Here is a 19,763-nt window from a genome sequence, read left to right on the forward strand (position 1 = left end):
AAGGCATCAACTCAAGCAGGCGTTAATGTAAAGCATCCAAATAACACAAATTAAAGGGCTTCACATTCCAGCTGCTTGAAATCTGTCTCCTCATCCTATCATCTGTTTGAATAAAATGAGAACGACCAAAGAAACTGTCTGAAATTAAGACCGACTACCCAGTCATTTTTAAAATGAGAAAGCAAAACTAAAGGGTTTTTTTTCTTTTTTCAATCGATATTTCCTGGCAGCCAGCTTATCAGTGGTTTACAAATTGCTGTAACTTTTAGACATTAATTGCTGGGTAATCAGGATTAAAACAACACAGCAACAGACATAAGCTTCACATCGGTCCAGAAGGCTGCACAAACAAGATGAAGGTCGTAGGGCTACACGTACGTCATGTGTGGGCCACCGCACAGAGAAGCATTAAAGGCTACACATATTCACTCATACCCACATGTGCACACATATGCAGCTGTGGATACATGTACTGTGCCTAGAAACACAGTGCATACACACATGCACACTCCTAACACTTGTCCGCTTACACTTCAGGGGCCTCTGTATAGCCTACATACAGTATTCACCCACGCATTCCTGTTGCTGCACTCGTCTCACTGACTGCTCTGGCTGAGCCACTGAGCCAGCTGGTGATAACAACACTTCCTCCGTGCTTCCCTCTTGTGCTTAGCTGTTGTGCTCTTGCCATCTGTGGCAACTGGCTGAGGCCAAAGCATCATGTTACCCACACAACTGGAGACCCAAGATGCTCAGGACACACAAGCACAGATGAAATTCTGGGGAGACAGACAGACACACACACACACACACACACACACGGCAGTTACAGTTGTGATGGCCATGAGATGTGGAGGTGAAGAGGTCCGAGCTATTTATTGTGCTTTTGGGTACAGCAGAGGGGGACCCAATAGCAGAGTGTTCCTGGAAGGAAATACACAGTAGGCTGTGTAACATTTAGAAACTCAGAGAGTGCAGCCAAAGCCAATGGCCTGTCTTGAAGTTTTAAAAAAGCAGTCGGGAGCCACACAAAAATGTAATGGGTTTTGGACTCCACCTCTCCAGCATACTTCATAAATTTTGGCCATGGTACATTTGCATACTTCTGCTGATAAACAGTCAAACAGCAGTGAGATTCTCTGCCTTACTAGATGAACAAATGTTGAGGAGCTCAGACAGGGAATGCTGAGAGGAGAAAGATCAAAAAGACTTTAAATAATTAATAGGTTGAGTCATTTTCTACTATTTTCTGCTATGCTAGCAAGCAAGGTAGGGTGAAACAAAGTTTCCTCTTCGCAGGCTTTAAGGCAGTACATACCGAGTCAGAAATACGATGACTCTGAGGTGCAAAATTTCCAATATTAGACAAAACCCAGCAACCCAACCAAACACACAACTGCACTTTACCACACTTCAAAATTCAATAAAGCAGAAAGAGCAAAATCTCTTAAATTACAAATCAAAAATAAAAATAAAAACACACTTCCCTAAACTACATTTCACTTTATAGATAAAACATATTTAATGATATTACAATCAAAATGTGTGTAACATGCCTGAGCAATCTTCTGCTGTTTCATTCTAACACTGCGTTAGTCAGCAGGACCAGTTTTTATAGTGTGCACATGGACTCAGTGGTTAAAGTGTTCTCATTTTCTTATTTCATTTGTCATAACAGAGGATGCAGCCAAACTCATCTTAGGTCGATTAGTCAATTAAAAAAAAAAACTGACATATAAGATCTGCTGTCATCAAAATTGTATTTTTAGCAAAGTGGGAAAAAATGTCCTCAAAGTGCATACAAAATTATGGCCTTTGGTAGCACCGTGATGTGTTTTGCACCTCAGGGCTGTCATACATCTGCAGCCACTACAGAGCCATGTAGCCATGTACCGTATTTTTCGGACTATACGTCGCTCCGGAGTATAGGTCGCACCAGCCAAAAAATGCATAATAAAGAAGAAAAAAACATATATAGGTCGCACTGGACTATAAGTCGCACTTTTTTGGGGGGGGGGGTTGATAGAATCCGAGACCCAGAGCAGAAATTCCATCTTGAACGGCAATTTAAAATAATAATGGATTAAAGAACAGGACGAACACGGTTAGGCCTACGTTATGCTAACGTAACACATTCAGCTACATGACGCACAACGAACACGTGTTCGGTATGTTAACGTAACATTAAGTTATTCAGATAACCATAGCATAAAGAACATACTAACAAGTTAACCAAACCATCAATCCATTGAATTCTTCATCCTCGGTGTCACTTCTAAACAACTCCGTACACTCCGTAGACGAAGCGCCGCTTCCTCTTCTGTGTCGCGTTAGTCAGACTCGTCGTCAGCTGCAGTTCCAATTATTCCAGCCTTTCTGAATCCCAACAGGATGGTTTGTCACTGAAGCCCATGTTTTCTTGATCCATCCAATGACTTCCAGGAAAGTTGGGTGGCGCATTCTCCCAGTTGCCGTTAAGCTGTGCTCTCCATCCATCATCCACTGCGCCCACAGGTTACGCAAGACTGCCTTAAAGCTGCAGTTCACGGAGATGTCAAGTGGCTGGAGTATTTTGGTTCATGTGTTTTAAATGTCACATATACGTCGCTCCGGAGTATAGGTCGCACCCCCAGCCAAACTATGAAAAAAAGTGCGACTTATACTCCGGAAAATACGGTACTGCATCAGTAAGCTTAGGTGAAACCTTTGTTGCAAAGCAAGACCAAAAGATTTTACAAAGTGAACGCTTTTTCACTTTATGAACAAAAACAGGCTTCAGCTTGGAAGTTGCCAGTTAAACATGGTCATGTGAAAACTGAATAATCAATGTTTTAAAAGAAAGATTCTCTACAGTGGGGTAAATACTTAATATAAATAATCCTCTGATAAGCCGCAGATGGCGGAGAGGTGGTAGTAAGGAGAGGTAGGGAGTGTAGGTGGAGAGTTGGGAAAGAGGAACGTAGGGCTGTTCTGCTGAGAGGGAGGGCAAGAGTGGCATGTGGCTGGATGGTATCCTTGGGAAAGTTTGCAGCTCCTTCTCCCACTCCCTGGATCTTAGCTGGGGACAAATACCACATGGAGCTGAGAGGAAGCCCGCTGGAGTGTGCAGGGCCACGAGCACACAGGAATGTTTCACTTCAAACGAAAAATGTTCACAGCTGTTGCTCAAGCTATCTCTCTGTTTCTCCATCTCTATCTATCCGTCTCTCTCTCCCTCTACCTCTCACTGAGTCAGAAGGTTTCTGCTACTTTAGCTCAGTGTCAGTGTGCGCTAGTGATAACTAGTATTTTTAGCTTTTAGTGGCTATTTAGTGGCTATTTTTGGCTTGCTCTGACAGAATCATAAGGTACTGGCTTTATATATGAATGAAAACCATGTTCACTGTTCTGTAAAAGTCACAACAGCAATCTTACTTGGTCAGAACTAATAGATTTTTTTGTCTCATTCAATACAATCACTAAACTGAATTCAGTCTAATCAGCAGATGCACAGCATCAACACTCTACACATCTCTTGTTCAATTTGCTCATCTCACTTAAAAAAAAAAAGTAATTGTTTTGAAAAACACCCAAAACAGCAATAACATGTAAATTTTAACATTTTATCTCACAACTTTCACCTTTACAGTAAGCTTAAATCAGCCATCGGTGATATATCTTTACTTTTTCTAGTGCAGAAAGAGATTGCTCTCTCCCTGAGTCTGTGCCTGAAAAGCAGGTGCACGTATCACTCACTGCAGCACTGTACAACACACACACACACACACACACACACACACACACACACACAGATACTACTCTGTGCTGTGAGTGCCAACAGTGGTCCTTGTTGCAAGTGGAACCAGTTTTTTTGTGTGCGCACATAGCATCTCCTAATTACTTTAGTAGGAATATCTGAATGAAACCACGAGGAACATTAATGGAAAAGTGCCTTATGTCAGACTGACACAATGCTGTCTCTTTAGCAAATTTACATGTTTGGCTTTAGATATTGGCTTTTCTAAAACATCTTGTCATGCGGTGGTCCATTTTGTATCCAAACACATATTGGAAAACCACTCACTCAATTGTGGCATTAAAATACCGGAAGCCCTCGCCTGACCCACAAACAAAAATGACAACTGCACTGTGTTTTTGTCCCCACATCAAGCTGTCTGAAGTCTGATGTCTTTGGTTTTGGCCTGTGATAAGTTTGATCTCAACAGTTTTGGTCCTTCAAATAAACCTTGCACACCCATGCCACCATGTAAAGTGCATGTGTTTGCGTTCTTGTGTATTTATGTACATTTATATGCATCATGACTCATCCATTTACACTTGGGTAGAGCTCTCAAACAGTCATACACATGTAGCGGCAGCCACTACGAGCTGAAACGAGAGCAAACTGCGATCGAGCCAACTGATAAGTGTTTAGGTTAATTCCGAAAGCTTGTGAGATAAAATTTTGATATTCTCTATTTGTGTAATTTTAATCACTGTTGTGTTTTTGTTTTTTTTTCTTTTAGTGTTCAGACACAACAAACAGCCATTGGACAGATAGCTTGGGTCAAGTGTGCCAATGTGCAGTAGGTGTGCTAGAGTTCAGACTCAGGCTGATTTTAAGACCTACCTGGAACTCCCTTTGTCTTATGTTCACCGAGTCACATAATTAGTTCATATTTGGCATTCAGGTTTAATTTCACTGTGTTTAATAATGTGTTCCATAGTTCCACCATCTCTAAAATGTGCACCAGTTCCACAGGAATAGGCAGGCAGAGCAAATGTTATCTTCTTTCTTCACTCACAGTTATGCATGTAGTTGATCTGATTTTGTGGACAGATTTCAAAGATCACAAAGTCACAGTTTACCGGTGCATCCAAAAACTGTAATGTAGTTGAAAAAGTCTCAATCTTATTTTGTCTGACATCTGATTTGACAAGATGAAAGTCACAGCAAGCTTCATGTCTACTGGATGTAATACTGAGGTCCCTGATTGAACCAGTGGAATAGGTGATGATTTTGTGTAAAGAATTAGAAATTTCTACTCTACTCTCTAATCTGAGCCCCTCTCAAATGACTACACTCTTCACCCTATCTTTAAGGGAGACACCAGCTATGCTGCAGAGGAAGCTCATTTCCACCACTTGATTTCCATCTTGTTCTTTTAGTCACTACCCAAAGCTCGCAACCATAGGTGCAGGCAGGGACGTAGATCAACCGTTAAATTGACAGCTTTGCTTTTACGCTCAGCTCTCTCTTCTCTACGACGGACCAGTGCAGCATCTGCATCACTGCAGCCGCAGCTCCAATCCATCTCTCAATCTCCCACTCCCCTTTACCCTCACTCATGAACAAGACCCCAATATACTTAAAGTCCTCCACTTGGGGCAGCAACTCATCCCTGACCGGGAGTGGGCACTCCACCCCTTTCCAGCTGAGGACCATGGCCTCAGATTTAGAGGTGCTAATTAGAGTAAAAAAATTTAATTATTAGAATGATGACCGCTTATTGTTTTTGGGGTCTTAATCCTGATTGTGTATATTACCATTCAACTGACAGTTTGTAATGCATCTGTTTGGGTTCCTTATGCACAATGTTGATCTTATGCATAAGACTTTTTAATTCAATCAAAAGCCTGCTGACCACTGAGTATACATATACATATACAGAATACAATATGTAGAATGTGTATAATAACCCCACACACAAATGTGCAAACCATAGGCTTAAATCAAGGTTTTCCTTTTTCTTCTTAAACCACTCTGCTGCCTTTCCCCTGCTCCTGGTGACGACATTCTCTTGGAATTCATTCCTTGCACTGGTGGTGCTCTCAGAGAGACTTTGTTGTTGAGATCTCTGTTCTCTGCAGCCACTAACCAGGACCATTTGGTGTCTCCTTTCTCCACACTCTTTTCTTTACCCTGCTTGTTCATTCTTCTTACATTGCACGTTCTCCATCTTGCATCGGTTAGGGAGATTTTGAATTATCTCCTGTTGTTGGGGCTGTAAACGGGTTGCTAAATTGTAATGGAGGGGTAGTCACAAAAAAATCTGAGGTTTGAGAATCTCGGTTGTCTGCTGCATTGCTGTGAGTGTATGTGTGCAAAGTGCAAAGTCTTTGAACATGCATCTGCATCTGCATTTGCATCTGTGAGTATCTCTTGCTATGTATGGCTGCTGTGTAATAAAACTCCAGGATGTGTGTATTCAGTGTCTGTGTGTAAGCCAGACACGGGGGGCATGCTGTTAGATGCTCTGGAGCCCTGTGAAGGGACAGCCTCCCCCTCCTCCCTAAACCCTGTAGATTGATGGGGGAGGTGTTCCTCCTGCTCACTCATCCATCACACACTTTATTTGGGTTTTAGAGGAAAGGAAAAGGGAAAAAGGCAAAATAAAGGAAAAAAGACTTCCAAAAATATCAGAGTTGGGGGTTGGGGTGGAGTGTTGAGGAACTGAGTAGGGGGTGGCCCCTTGTCCTGCATTGCTCCCCACTCTTGCTGCCTTCTCTTTAAGCAGATGTTGGAAAAGAAGTCTTACCCTTGTGACCCCCTGTCATTCTACAATCCCAGCTCTGATAACAAAAGGCAGATAAAGCCAAATCAGGGGCAGATTTAGTGAAGATTAGCGCGGAGGTTCGTGATGTTGAGCCAAGTTTTTTTTCGCTGTGTAAGTGTGAAGTGTGACTGGATGTTTTATATGTGCCCTGATAAATTTTGGTTACATGTAGCAGATTATGATAGGCGATAGCTTGCAAGTGGTTGGTGGTCTTTCTCTGCCATTTAATATGATCAAGGTTTACTGTGAGGCCAAATATTTGGTTGACAAGGGAAACCGTGCCTGTAATCCCAGCCCTCAGTGCTCCCACTGGATGATGAGCATCACAACAACACAGCCATTAAATTCGGATTAGACTGCATTACATGCAATACAGCACAAATATATCCAGAATTCATATATGTGTTTCTGTATAATGAATGAAATCTTACATGTTTGTACTGATCTCCATCAGAAGTTATAATAGAGGATTCTGCTTTACACACAGGGCTTTGTCTGACAGGCCTAGGGAAGTTGAGCTGTCCCAAATCTGTTAGTGTTACCACTGTATTGCTTATACTGAACTATGAGCCTGATTATTGTTAAATATACAAAGAAATGGAAATTATTACATTGTGAAATTAACATGAGCCTTTTTCTTTATAGTTATAGATTTTTTAAAAAATGTAAACAAACAGTTCAGCTGTTTAAGTTTCAAAGCAAACATTCAGTTTTTTTTATTGTTAAATCAAATTATGTTTCTGCGCACTTTAACAGTGTGCTTTGAATGTTCACTGTGCCATGTGGCCCAATGAATTATATAGTTTATTTCCCAAGTAGAGGTCGCTTTTGTTCCTCAGTCAAAGTAAACCAAGCTAAATCCCACAGTTTTGTGATGTAAAAATATTAAAATGTGAAATTGTAGCAAGAAAAAGAACACCAGGTTAGCTTATCCTTGCTGGAATGGGAGAGTGTTTGTTTCCTCTGAGAAACTTTTCCAACTGCAGACCTCACAGTGAAGCCCCCAGAGGACTTATTTGAATCACAAATGTCTTTCGTTTCTCAATCGTTCACAGGTTTTGGTCAGTTGAAGAATTTTGGGACCCATTAAAGCCTGGTGACAATGACTTTCACCCCCAGGGCCACCACAGGGGTCCGCCCCCCTACTGACCTCTCCATTGCTGCCCAGCCCTAACTTCAACGTTACTGCTCCCAAGTTGTGATTGGTTCAAGAAAGAACCAAAAAAAAAAAAAACTTCTGGGGTCAATGTCTCTTTTCTCTCTGTCGCTCTCTTCCCTCTTGCTGCCTTGTTCTGGCTCAAGTCGGGGCTTATCAAAGACAATCCAGTTCTGTCATGTGGCCAAATCATTTTGACACCCATTTAGCATGCTCATCAGTGGACAGTTATGAATATTCAAGATGTTCCCAGGAGCCAGTGAGAGACAGAAAGAAGAGAGGGAGTGACAGATAATAGAGAGTGTGTGTCCAGGAAAGGATAAAGGGAGACAAAGACAGAGAGGAAGATTAAATATGTACATGTAAGTGAGTGAGGAAGAATGAGAACAAAGTAATAACCAAAATTAGGTTTTCAAAGATCTACTTTTCAAACATAGTTTCAAACATCTGCAGTCTGCTTAGGACCAAAACAGTTATTATTGATTGTCAAAAATATTTATTTTATATTGTAGTTGAAATATTTAAACACAGTATAAAAGTGCAATAAAGGAGGTATGAGCCTAAAATGCTCATACCTGCCATTAGATCTAGAAGGAAAAAGGTAAACTTTAGAAATATATTATGATTATGACAACAAACTTCTAGAAGAAAGAAAAAAAAACAGACACAGTGTGATTCAGTTAGTTTCAAACTGCTTGATCAAGACTTCTTTTTTAAAAAAAGAAGAGCTACATGCCCATTGGGATCATAAAATAAAGGACTTAGGGGCAGGATACTGATAGGGATACGAGAGAGTCTGAGGCTGACCTCTGGGCTATACTGCAGAAAAGGGAGACAGTGTAGGAGCTTCACTGAGTAGTATGTGTGTGTGTGTGTGTGTGTGTGTGTGGGGTACAGGATCCTCAGGTTCACAAAGAGAGCTGCACAAAATGGGCTGAGGTTGCAGTTAATTTGTAATTAATCGGGATTTCTTTGGATAGTGAACAAATGTTATCTAAAATTTTAAAGACAAACCTCACATTTATGATGAGAAGCTTTAAAATACTGACTAGATCAAAGGGTGATGTTAGAGGCAATGATCTAGAGAAAAAAAGCACAGGTATAATTAATAACATTAATGACTTCATTCCATTTGGGTGAGCCAGTTCCAAGGCACTCATTAGAGCTGCTTAATGGAGCTGAGTTGTTAATGTTATAGGTTACATCTGTGCTTTTCTTGCTATGACAAGTCTACATTTCAGCCTTGAAAAAGGTCTTTATAAAACGGTGATGTTGGAACAACGTGCCTGTTGTATAGAAATTACTGTTGGGAAAAATACTGTCAGCAGTATTAATTATCTATTTATTGTTTAAATTGTTTAACAAATGATATGACTGATCATTTGTGGGTCATTGGGGTGGCTGTAGCTCAGGTGGTAGAGCAGGTCACCTACTAATTAGATGGTTGCTGGTTCAATCCTGGCTGCTCCAGTCTGCATGCCAAAGTATCCTTAAGATACTGTACCCCCAAGTTGCTCTCTGATGCAACTGTCAGAGTATGAAAGTGTGCGAATGCACGAAATGGCCTGTTGTATAAAGTGCTTTGAGTGCTCAAAAGTAGAGTAGATAAGCTCTTAGTGTGTTAATTGAAATGAAATAACAATAATTGAGTGAATTATGAAAATAACAAGAGGTGAGAATAACATTTTATAGTGCATATAAACTGACTTAGTGTGATCTCTTATTTAGTTAAAAGAACTGCAGGTATTCGCCAAAGGATTCAGCAGAATAGAAAAAACAAACAGAGCAGAATGGCATTTATATCTATACAGGATATTGAGTTCACTGGAGTTTGCATTAGGAAAGATGGTTGCTTAAAGTTGTGAATTATATTTCCCAGCGCCACAGTACTGATTTGTTGTAATTTAGTGTTGAGTATTATGGAAAACTCGTTGGCACTGCTTATGAATCACAGGCTTTCTATGTCTTTGATCCTCTTGTGTTGTTGACCACTGTTTGGTTATGAATGTATTGGATTTTGTGAGAACAAGAGAGCTGAGCCAGGAAGGAACAAGTTTGTCTGAATGAGACTGTCTGTCTCGTTGACATCGATGTCAAAAACTTCTAGGATCACATCCAAGCTGAGACAAGTGGTCACTTGGACTTAGGGAATGTGGCACTGTTCCAAGCTTTGATGTTTCAGCTGTTAAAAATTCTAGATGGAGACATTTATCAAGGGTTGTTGCATCTTCATGAGCTATAGATTTTTATGGACCCAAATGGTGTTTGTGTAGTAGTCCTTTCAGCATGTTTCCTGGTTTACATTGTGGTGATGTTGTTGATAGAATATCTCAAAAAATGTCTTTGAGATATTTGACTTGTCAGAGACACTTCTTGAATAATAGTCGTACTGATCTCTGAAGCTGAGCTATTGAAAGTAGGAATGTATATTATGTTGGTGGTGAACATATTATTGGCTGATAAATTAATCAAGTATACTAAAGTTTAGCTGTGTATAAGTCAGTTTAAATCTGTGTGAGGGGTTAATTTTGCCATATGATAATTATGGTCTCTCCTCTGCTCTCTGTTTCACCAGCTGCTTGCACAGGGCTGAGTGGCTCACCCACATATAGACAGAGTGTGACTTCAAAAGAGAGGACAAAACAGACTTTAGGTTATATTTTACTTGAGGTGAAGACATCAGTGCTTGTTATCCCTAAATGCAACAAAATCAGACACTTTAGCAGACAGTATGAGCAATTTTTCAAACACCTGTTTCAATTTTCTGAACTTGTCTTGTCTTCAAGCTGCTCATTCACACTCAACTTACTGTCCTGTGTAATTCACAGCCAGTTTTACACAGCAATTTCATGTTTGCAATACAATGAAAACTAATTGTATAATACGTAGCTAAGCAACGTAGGCTTAACTTTTAGACCGACACTGATCACGCTCTCTCAGCTAACAGTACACAGTACCCTTCCTATCAGCACCATGGGGAGGTGAGCAGAGGAGATGCTGCATGATGTTCAAGTTTAGTAATTCAAGCCCTTCAGGTTACTATTAATTATGTAAAGATACTGTAATGTTTTATAGCCTGCAGGTGCTAATCAAGAAGTAAAAATCTATCTGGTAATTAATTAATCTGTGTATGTAAACAAGGGTAGAATAAATATGTGTTCTGGGCATGATGACACTGCTCTAAATTGTTAATAGCCACAAGGACCTTCAGTTTTCTCTGCTATATTTCTATTGTGTTCTAAAACAATGCTGGTGGATTGTATAGCAAATGTGTGATGGCTTGGGGAATGTGAAGGGCAGGGAAAGCAAGATGATGTGGATGTATTTTTTAACACTAAGTACCTCTGCACAGCTTGTTTCAACTAGAGAGAACTTTAAGGTACACAGTGATCCTGCTTTACTTGTCCCTATAAACACATTTCTTCATCTCTGTTATTACACAGAATTCACTTTCAGATTGGATGTGTGCATAGATAGATTGACTGAATATATAAGTGGTATACTATATAGCTAACCTGCTTATTGAACTCTGCATTTTAGTATATGTATGTGCATATTTACTGGATACAGTGCCTTTGAATCTCTCTCCACAGCCTATCCCACTGTATGTCACTGAGATGGATGGGGGTCAGGGCTGGGCCGCCATAATCGACTTGAAACATGTTTCAAAGAGCAGTTTGGTTAATTTTGATGTTTGATGTGCAGTTGGCATGTTATCTTTAACTTAAAAATGTTTAACCATTTTCAGTTCAGGAGTCAAGACTGTTGGTCCGTTCTTAAGTTATTAATAGTTTGGCCAGAACTATTAAGTACAAGTGGATGGCGCTAACGACAGGTCATATGGCAAACAACAGAAAACAGCTTGCATAATTAGATGTTAGAAAAACCACTAAGAATATGAATTATTGTATTGAGTCATCACCACACCAAAACATCAGTTTGTACCATCTGTAGGCTATAATGTACGTCCATAAGTCTTCTGTCTTTGATCCTCCGGTTCCAGTGATGTTTACATCAAGAGAATTTTCCTCAACTCTGCAATTTCAGACTGATGAGAGTGGTGTCTATCTAAAATAGTCTTAGCCCATCTGTGTCACAGGCCTTATCTGTTATTATTCTGCATTTTATTGTTCTCTCTATAATATTTCCCATACCGCTAGCTCATGTCCTCAACACCACATTGCCTCCAAGTTGCCATTTCCTTTTTGGTCCTATGTGGTCAGTTGAATCTTTTTAAAGGAAGACTTTTTGGCTCTTGGAAACAGACTGGTGACTCAATTGCCACTTGCTGTCGAGTCTTAAAGAAATACAGTGTCACCGCCAGAGCCTGTTGAAATGAAAGCGTCTGTAGTGCAACTTAATTCCTGCATGTTATTCAATATAAACTGTATTAAATATGAGGAATTATGGTGGGTAAACAGCAATCAGTAATGAGAGGGGAGGTGGAGAAAGATTTGGAGGCAGCCACATTTGAGAAGATCCCAGGATGAGACACACCACAGACGTTGTCAGTTAGACTGGGGTTTCCTGCAAACACACATCTGCCGCACTGTGTAGAGCTCAGTCTCTGAATATGATAAAAGAGCTGTTTATTGGCAGTTTTTATTATTTAATGAAATCCAATTATTTAAAGTTATACTTTACTTTTGCCTGTCTTTCTAACTAACTTTTTTTTCTAACATTTAGTAAGGAGGGATCGGGATGCACTCACTGACCTAACAAAGGCAGGCAGATACTGTAATCTCCAGCCAGACAAATGTTGCCCATACTGTCAGCTTGCTAGCAAGGGCAGTGAGGTAGATAATAATTGGCAGCTTGATTGTGCCATTGCCAATAATGCCCGGGTGGGCGAGGCTGTGGAGTCTGGCTAAGAGGGACTAGATCACTGTGGGCATCAGAAGTCCCCAAGACTAAGAGAAAGAAGAGCTTGTACACATAGGCAATCCAGCTCACACAAGAGATTGCACACATAAAAAGAATAATAATACATTTCAGTGTGTGATGAACAAAAATATTAGTTTTTCACCACTATGCCTATATTCTAAATTTATCTCTGCACTTTTTTAAAATTAATTTATTTATTTATTTTTATCCACAGACAGCCATCCAACAAAATACCAAGTTTTTTACGAGGACAGGAGGGACAATGCCATACAAACCAGAAAGAAGCAGCACCAGAAGCCTGGAAAGGCAATAATTAAGACCACATGCCTGGATCAGGCTCTTCTTGGTACACCTGAGTGACATCATAAACTCAGCTGAAAAGACTTATGGAGAACTCCACCCCACTATGAGCAGTCAAAGTTTTTAATGTAAGTTTTTTTGTTTGTTTTTTTTCTTTAATCTGTGCTTATTGAATTTTAGAGGCCTTTTTGCTAAAAGCTTGTGTATTCATGTTAAAGTGCGTGTGTGAAAAACAGGGTGGAAGATTCTGACGTCAGACCTCACCTTAATACCTGCTTTTGGCCAGGAAAATGAGACCTTTTTTTGTCAGCATGTGTTTAAAGACATTTATCACTCAGAGCTGTGGAGAGGAGGAACAGCAGTCTGGCGCAAGATCTGTTGTTAAGTCCCCCATATTTATGTCACCAAACTATTTGGTGGCCATTGAAATTGATACCTCCTGTTTAGACTGTGGGAACTGTTAACAGTAAACCAAATTAACCGATGTTTCAACTCCTCATTGTGAAATAAACAACTTCTGTGATGCCTTACAAAAATCTCCTCCTGTAAGAAATTAAAAATGGAGACGTTAAAGGAATGAAAGTCCATCTAACACAGTAGTACAGGTGTATTCATTTACTGAAGTTTTTCTTCTGATTCTCTTATATATTTGAATATTTCATTCAAATTCATTCATCAGTTCAGAACTTTACAGCTTATACCACAAACTACTTTCAGTAAGGTTCTGGAAATCAGATTGCATTGTAGGGTGTTTTTATTACACTCTGCCTTCTCACAGTAACACAACAGTATTACTTACTTACTGGGTGTCTGTGTGTGCGTCACTATTGTTAAAGGGGTCCAGGTTCAACAACCAAAGAAAGGACTACAGGGGTGACTGCATCCTGAATGCTGAACCTTAGATGGCTTGACCTTATTTTAGATGGCTCCATTTTGTGACTCATGGTAGCATTTTCTGAACCACAAGATTGCTTGGCCTCACTTCCATTACATATCAAGTTATAGGTCTTCAAACCCCAAACCAGTTATACTTTAGTTGCAGGAGCAGGTGTCATGATACCCTCTTCAAGACATTGGTTGTTTCAGTAGATTTGTCACCTGCCACACAGGAAGCCTGGCTTCGATTCCCAGCCAGTGCTGGAGCCCTTTTGAAAAACATCAGTTAACAATCTGGTATACACTCTCGTCTTTCCAGAACATTGCAATCAGCTGTACTGAATACACAGGCAAACTTGTACACATTTCAGTTCCTCACAGATGTATGAACTAGTTGTGCTGCTAATTCTGCCACTGTGCTCACCATCTAGTTGCTAACTGTGTCTGTGTGCTGGGAAGGTACCTGAAATCAACTTCCTGCTGTAGTTAGGAGTGATGTAACCCTACTTTCACATCTATGTTGTGTAAAGTTCCTGCTACTGTACGAATGCATCAAAATAAAATTGTTCCTCCTCATTCACCTAAATTCAGTGCATCTCTTAGAAGAAAAATATAACATTTAAAAGATTTTATAAAAACTTTACACAAAATAAAATCAACTAGGGACTGCTTTAATTTTACTTTGTGCTGCATTCCTTTCTTTGCAGACAAATAAGGTGTTAATTCACCTGACCTGAGTACATCTCCGTTAAACAAAATATAGTCTTTTATTCCATGCATTGTATTTGCATGATGATGTTAATAAAGCATCAAAGCAAAGTACTCAACAGCTGGGAGACCCCTCTGCAGTTCCCCTGTAATATTTTCCAAAGAGTGTAGGTTTTGCCAGTTTGCAACAATAATTGCATGAGGGGATAACATAGAGCAACACCTGAGATTGTAACCAGTTGTCAGAGAGTTTAACATAAGAGCCATACAAGTTTTTGCCATACATATCCATTTCACAATAAAAGCCTTGTTAGAAAAAAATAGGTGTTCCTGTATAGTAAAATACTGCAATGCATTTTATTTGAAACTGTATAACCCTTTATAGGGCACTCATTGAAATACTTTGAAATTCTAAATTTCAACCTTGGTTTTATTGGAGGACGTAACAAGACTTAATGACTTTTCTAAAATGGTTCATTTTGATGTAAAAAAAAAAAAAAAAAGAAAAGAAAAGAAAATCAAGGTCAGTGAAGTTGGTTTAAAAAAAAAAAAGAAAAAAAAAAAAGCTAGATAATGCTGAATATGAATGTTATTTTCTCACCAGCAGTGGGAGAGCATTGTATTCCCTCTGTCAGCACTAAGTCTATATTTTCAAGGTTATTGTCTGCGACCACTATAGGGTCATAAGTGCAGCTGCTTTTTTAAAGCTTAATGCAAAAGTTATGAAAAATAATGTATCTGACGTTAATTGGAAAAATAATTCTAGCCATATCACTCAACGCTCAGAGATGCTACTGTAGCAGTAATAAGGTGTTAGAGCTTGTCAGCAGTGGTGACAAAATGCACCCAAATGGCCCCCTCTGGACATGGCAAATAAAGTGCAGGCGTCCAAAGGAAAAGGTCCAGCAGTGGAAAGCACAACGGTGTACGTCAGGAATTTGACATTGGGAGGAGAACCTTTACCCTGTAGCTGTGTGTTATGCTGTTAATCTGAAGGGCAGAAATTTAGAGGAACAAGGACAATGGAGAACACTAGAGGACTTTTTATTTAGTAGCTAACTTACATACAGTAAATCTGCTTCCTTCTTGCCCATTCCTGAATGCTCAACACCTCAAGATTGAGTTTCCCACCATCCTCGTGTAGTGTTCAAGAGTAAACAGCCCATAGACGTAAATAGTTTCTCCCTTGTCATAGTTTAGCTCACTTCCTGTCACTTGCCCCCGGGTGAGAGCGCACAATGACGAACACCACCCACATTAGCTCCCCTAGCAGGCAGTCAGGCTGACGGGCAGGGTGACATGGGGGTCATTTGTTTCTGTCACAAGCACAGAAATAGTGTCCCAACTCCTCTTGGGGTGGACAAAGCAGGCATGCATTCATTGGCCTGCAGCCTGGGCGGGATGTACTCTTGTTGTGATTACCTGCCTCTGCAGAGGAAGGGCTTTCTCTCAGGACCTATGGAAAACTGTTGCTGTCTGCCAAGTGCCATGATTAGCACCCCAGCCAGTTCCTGGGTCAGCTCAGAGGGCAAAAGTGTCTAGACCAGCCAGGGGGATTTCCACAGCCTGAGCTGTAATTATTACTGCTTACAGCAGAGCCCCAACGCTCAGGGCCCACTTCCACTTCATACAGTTATACAGAATTAAACTCCATTCAGCGTGTGGTGGGAGTCAGATCAGACATTGGCTTTGCATATGGTTTGAATATTGTATTGTTAATGGCCTCAATTTTTCATTGAGTCGTGTTATTTGATGTGAGCAGATCAAGAGTTAGGAGGGTGGGAGCCAATTTGCTGATAAATAATCTAATATTAAATTAAAGAAGTACAGTTCTGGGGGGAAAAAAAAGAATCAGCAAACTTGATTGACTGATTGGCATCGCATAGTTGTAGGAGGCCTCTTCTTCTAATTTAAGGATCTTCTATCTTGTTTCCAGTGCTCCTACAGATCATTTTGCATTACAAACAGAGTTCTAGCATTTGCCAGCAAAAGCACAGCCAGTTAATGGTTCGGAACCCTGGCTTATCTTAGCCATCAATGCAACAAAAGCTATAATTATCTGCAAAATAAACTCACTTCCTTGATTGTAGGACAAATAATGCATTAAACAGTTCCAGATAAACCTCTGTGTTGCCAGCCCCTGTGGGGAAGGAGAGACTTTCAGGCCACCAATACTGGAAGACCAATTCATTGAGCTACTCAGGAAGTTCTTTGGTTCTATGTTCCAGTGCTTCATAAAATATGAACATCTTATATAACCAATTATTATTTGAAAAACAGATTCATTCTTTGTGAAAAGAACTGCAAAACATGCCCCTAATATTTTCTACCTGCCAATAAACTGAGTTTTTCTTGTATGTCAGCATTTTGCGTCTCCCAAGGCCTTCTTTATATAGGCTCAGACATTATTTTTGGCTTTTTTTTCTGACGTGTACTTCCCAGTCCTCCTACTCTCTCTGGCCCTCCTCAGTGAGGGCCAAGAAAGCCTGGCACTCGCCTGAAGGTCTCAGCCAGTCCTGGGCAGCTGGGATCTGGGGGAGCTCCCTGCAGTTCTGCAGTGTGCTGGCAGCCCCCTTTCTCTTGCCCCCGCCACTTTTAATTCTGCCTTTTTACTCCCAGCCAGCCCCAGAATACAATACAGAGGAGCCCTGTGCTGAGAACACAGACACACACCCTTAAGCGTATACACACACATCCACACTTTTATAAACCATTGAAAGAGACAAGACCAAAGGCGGAAAGAGGAGCAGACGCCTCTCAGATGCTGGGCTTGGCTTCATGTGCCACTTGACACAGACGGCTGCACACAAGATAACTGTTGTTTATTGTTTATGGAAGGACCCTCTGCCACACTCCATGCTCTCTTCATCTGGAGACTCCTAAAGGGCCACAGCCAAGAGCCACAGGGGAAAAGAAAAATGGAACTCTCTGTACCTACTGTATGTGTGTGCTTCTGTGACTATATGTGCGAATGATAAAAGATTGCATGAATGCTGTTGTGTTTACATGTCCATCTTGGATGTGTACATATTGTATCTTGGATGGTATTATTCTTCTGTAACTTCCACATTGTGTGTGTGTGTGTGTGTGTCGTTTGCTCAGCTGGTGTTACTTCAGTGAGGAGGGGTTAAGGAAGTCATGTTCTTCCACTGGGGTGTTAGTCACAATAAAGTTATTACTGCAGGCCAGGGTATGCTTCCATTCAGATCTGACAAGTGATGTAACTCTACGATATTATGTAATAGATAAAGTGATTGCGCAGCCTGATTGATATGTCATTTTCCAAAATACCTGTGGTCTGCAGTTATTGAGCAGCACCTTCTCACTGTAATATATCGCTGGGGTTCACCTTGAAACCCAAAAATATATAAATAATTATATTAATTCTGCCCACCCAGATGTCAGCTCCTCCCAACCACTTGGTCATGTGCTAACAGATACCTGTTGGTCTGTACCTTGTTGTCAGACCATGGTTTCTCTTACTGGATCGTTAGAAATTCCTTCCTAATGGTGCATAAAAGCACTACATTATTTTTTGGAGTCCTTGGCGAATCGTTTTCTACATTACCTCAACAAAGAAATCTATTTTCATTTTAATACAAGTTTATACACTTTTTTTATTCCACTTATTTGAAACGTTAAAACTTTCCCATCTCAGTTTAATGCATCACCCTCAACCTTTCATCAAAATGTGTTGTTGGTAGGAAAGAGACTGCAGCTGGACAATTATCAGGCCTGATGGCGATAGAGCATGAATAGCTGGGTAGCCCTGGGCACTATGAAAAGGTCCTGCTGACGACTGTGCCGACAGGGTCGCAGCCCCTCCATGCTCCCCCGCAAAAGAGAGTGAGAGTAAACAGACGTAATGGGGAGAGACTAAAAGAGACTTGGACTGTGTTCTTGTAAATAATTGCATTTATTGTTCTCTGCCACTGTTGGTTATGGCCACAAGCTGTTTGGTAGGCCCCTGTCTGTCTGGTGCTCACCATGAGCCTGGTGTCAACCCCTACGCCCGCAAGGGGAGCAACTTGTGCCAGGGGTGAGGATGCCAGCTCCCTGACCCAGTGGCCCTGCGTCTGATGTGCCCACGCCAGGAGCAAACAGTCCCTGGGCCTGCTTGGAGACTCAGGGCGTGCTGTGCGCATGCTGCTCCACTGTTAAATAAAGCTGGTTCAAAGAGCACATTCTTGCCCCTAGCCCAGCAGCAAAATAGCAAGCTTTCTTGCTTGTAGTGTCAAAGCACCAGATTGTTTCACTTTATTGCTTTGCCTTTATCTCGGCTGACCCTGCTACAATCTGATTGGATGCAGCATGTTATTAGACTCTGTTGTTTGCTGTGGGAACAGCAGATGGCCTATTTGGACCAGATTACCTGTGCACCTTATCTTAAGTGTAGAATTCATTCCAAGTGCTGAAGAAAGCTGTTTGTCCATACTCTCTCTCTGTGTGTGTGTGTGTGTGTGTGTGTGTGTGTGTGTGTGTGTGTGTGTGTGTGTGTGTGTGTGTGTGTGTGTGTGTGTGTGTGTAGTGCAGTACAGTTGAGCTTATCTGGAAGTTAACACCCACTTATACTGTAAACATCAAATAGTTAAGTGGGGGAAAAACTGCTTTCATTTTGCATGTTTTATTGATTGTACTGTGATCATAAGATTGTAATTGCTGTTTAGGATTGGCCATTTGACTCTAGCAGTTGAAAAGGCTTATTACTACAGCAACATTTTTAAATGAGAATAAATGTGAGCAGTCAACAAAAATATCAATTGTGCAGCAGCTACAGGAACTAGTTTAATATTTTTAGTCTGAATCTCCACTGAGGACCAAAGAGGGTCTCAGAGAGATGTTACAAAGTGCTGAAGATGATTTACAAATAAGACCTCTGAGAGTCTTGAGATTTGATTTGAGCCACTCTGGATTTCTTCTCCTTTAAACAACTTGGCTAATAGCTGGAAACATCTCTGGGTTATTGCTTTTGAAGTAAAGAGTGCAAAAACAAGCGTGGGAACTTAAGCCCAACACAGCGTCATGCAGAACCTGTAAGGGTAGAACCTCAGTGACATCATGACTGTGGGACTGTGGTGAAGTGGAACACACAGGCTGAGCTCAGCAATGGAAGGCAGATGCTCCCGGGCTCTTTTCTAAAATCTCCCCCTTTCTTTTCTTCATCTGTTGATAGGTTTAAGAGAATTTGAAAAAAAAAAGTACTCTCTCACAAGGTTGATGTCTGACTTTACTATATGGTAAATGTCAGAAAATAAATGCAGGGCACAGTAATAAAGTGGAATTGGATCAAATCTGCCCCAGGC

This window comes from Archocentrus centrarchus, chromosome 6, assembly GCF_007364275.1.
Source record: "Archocentrus centrarchus isolate MPI-CPG fArcCen1 chromosome 6, fArcCen1, whole genome shotgun sequence".
Classification (NCBI taxonomy): Eukaryota; Metazoa; Chordata; class Actinopteri; order Cichliformes; family Cichlidae; genus Archocentrus; species Archocentrus centrarchus.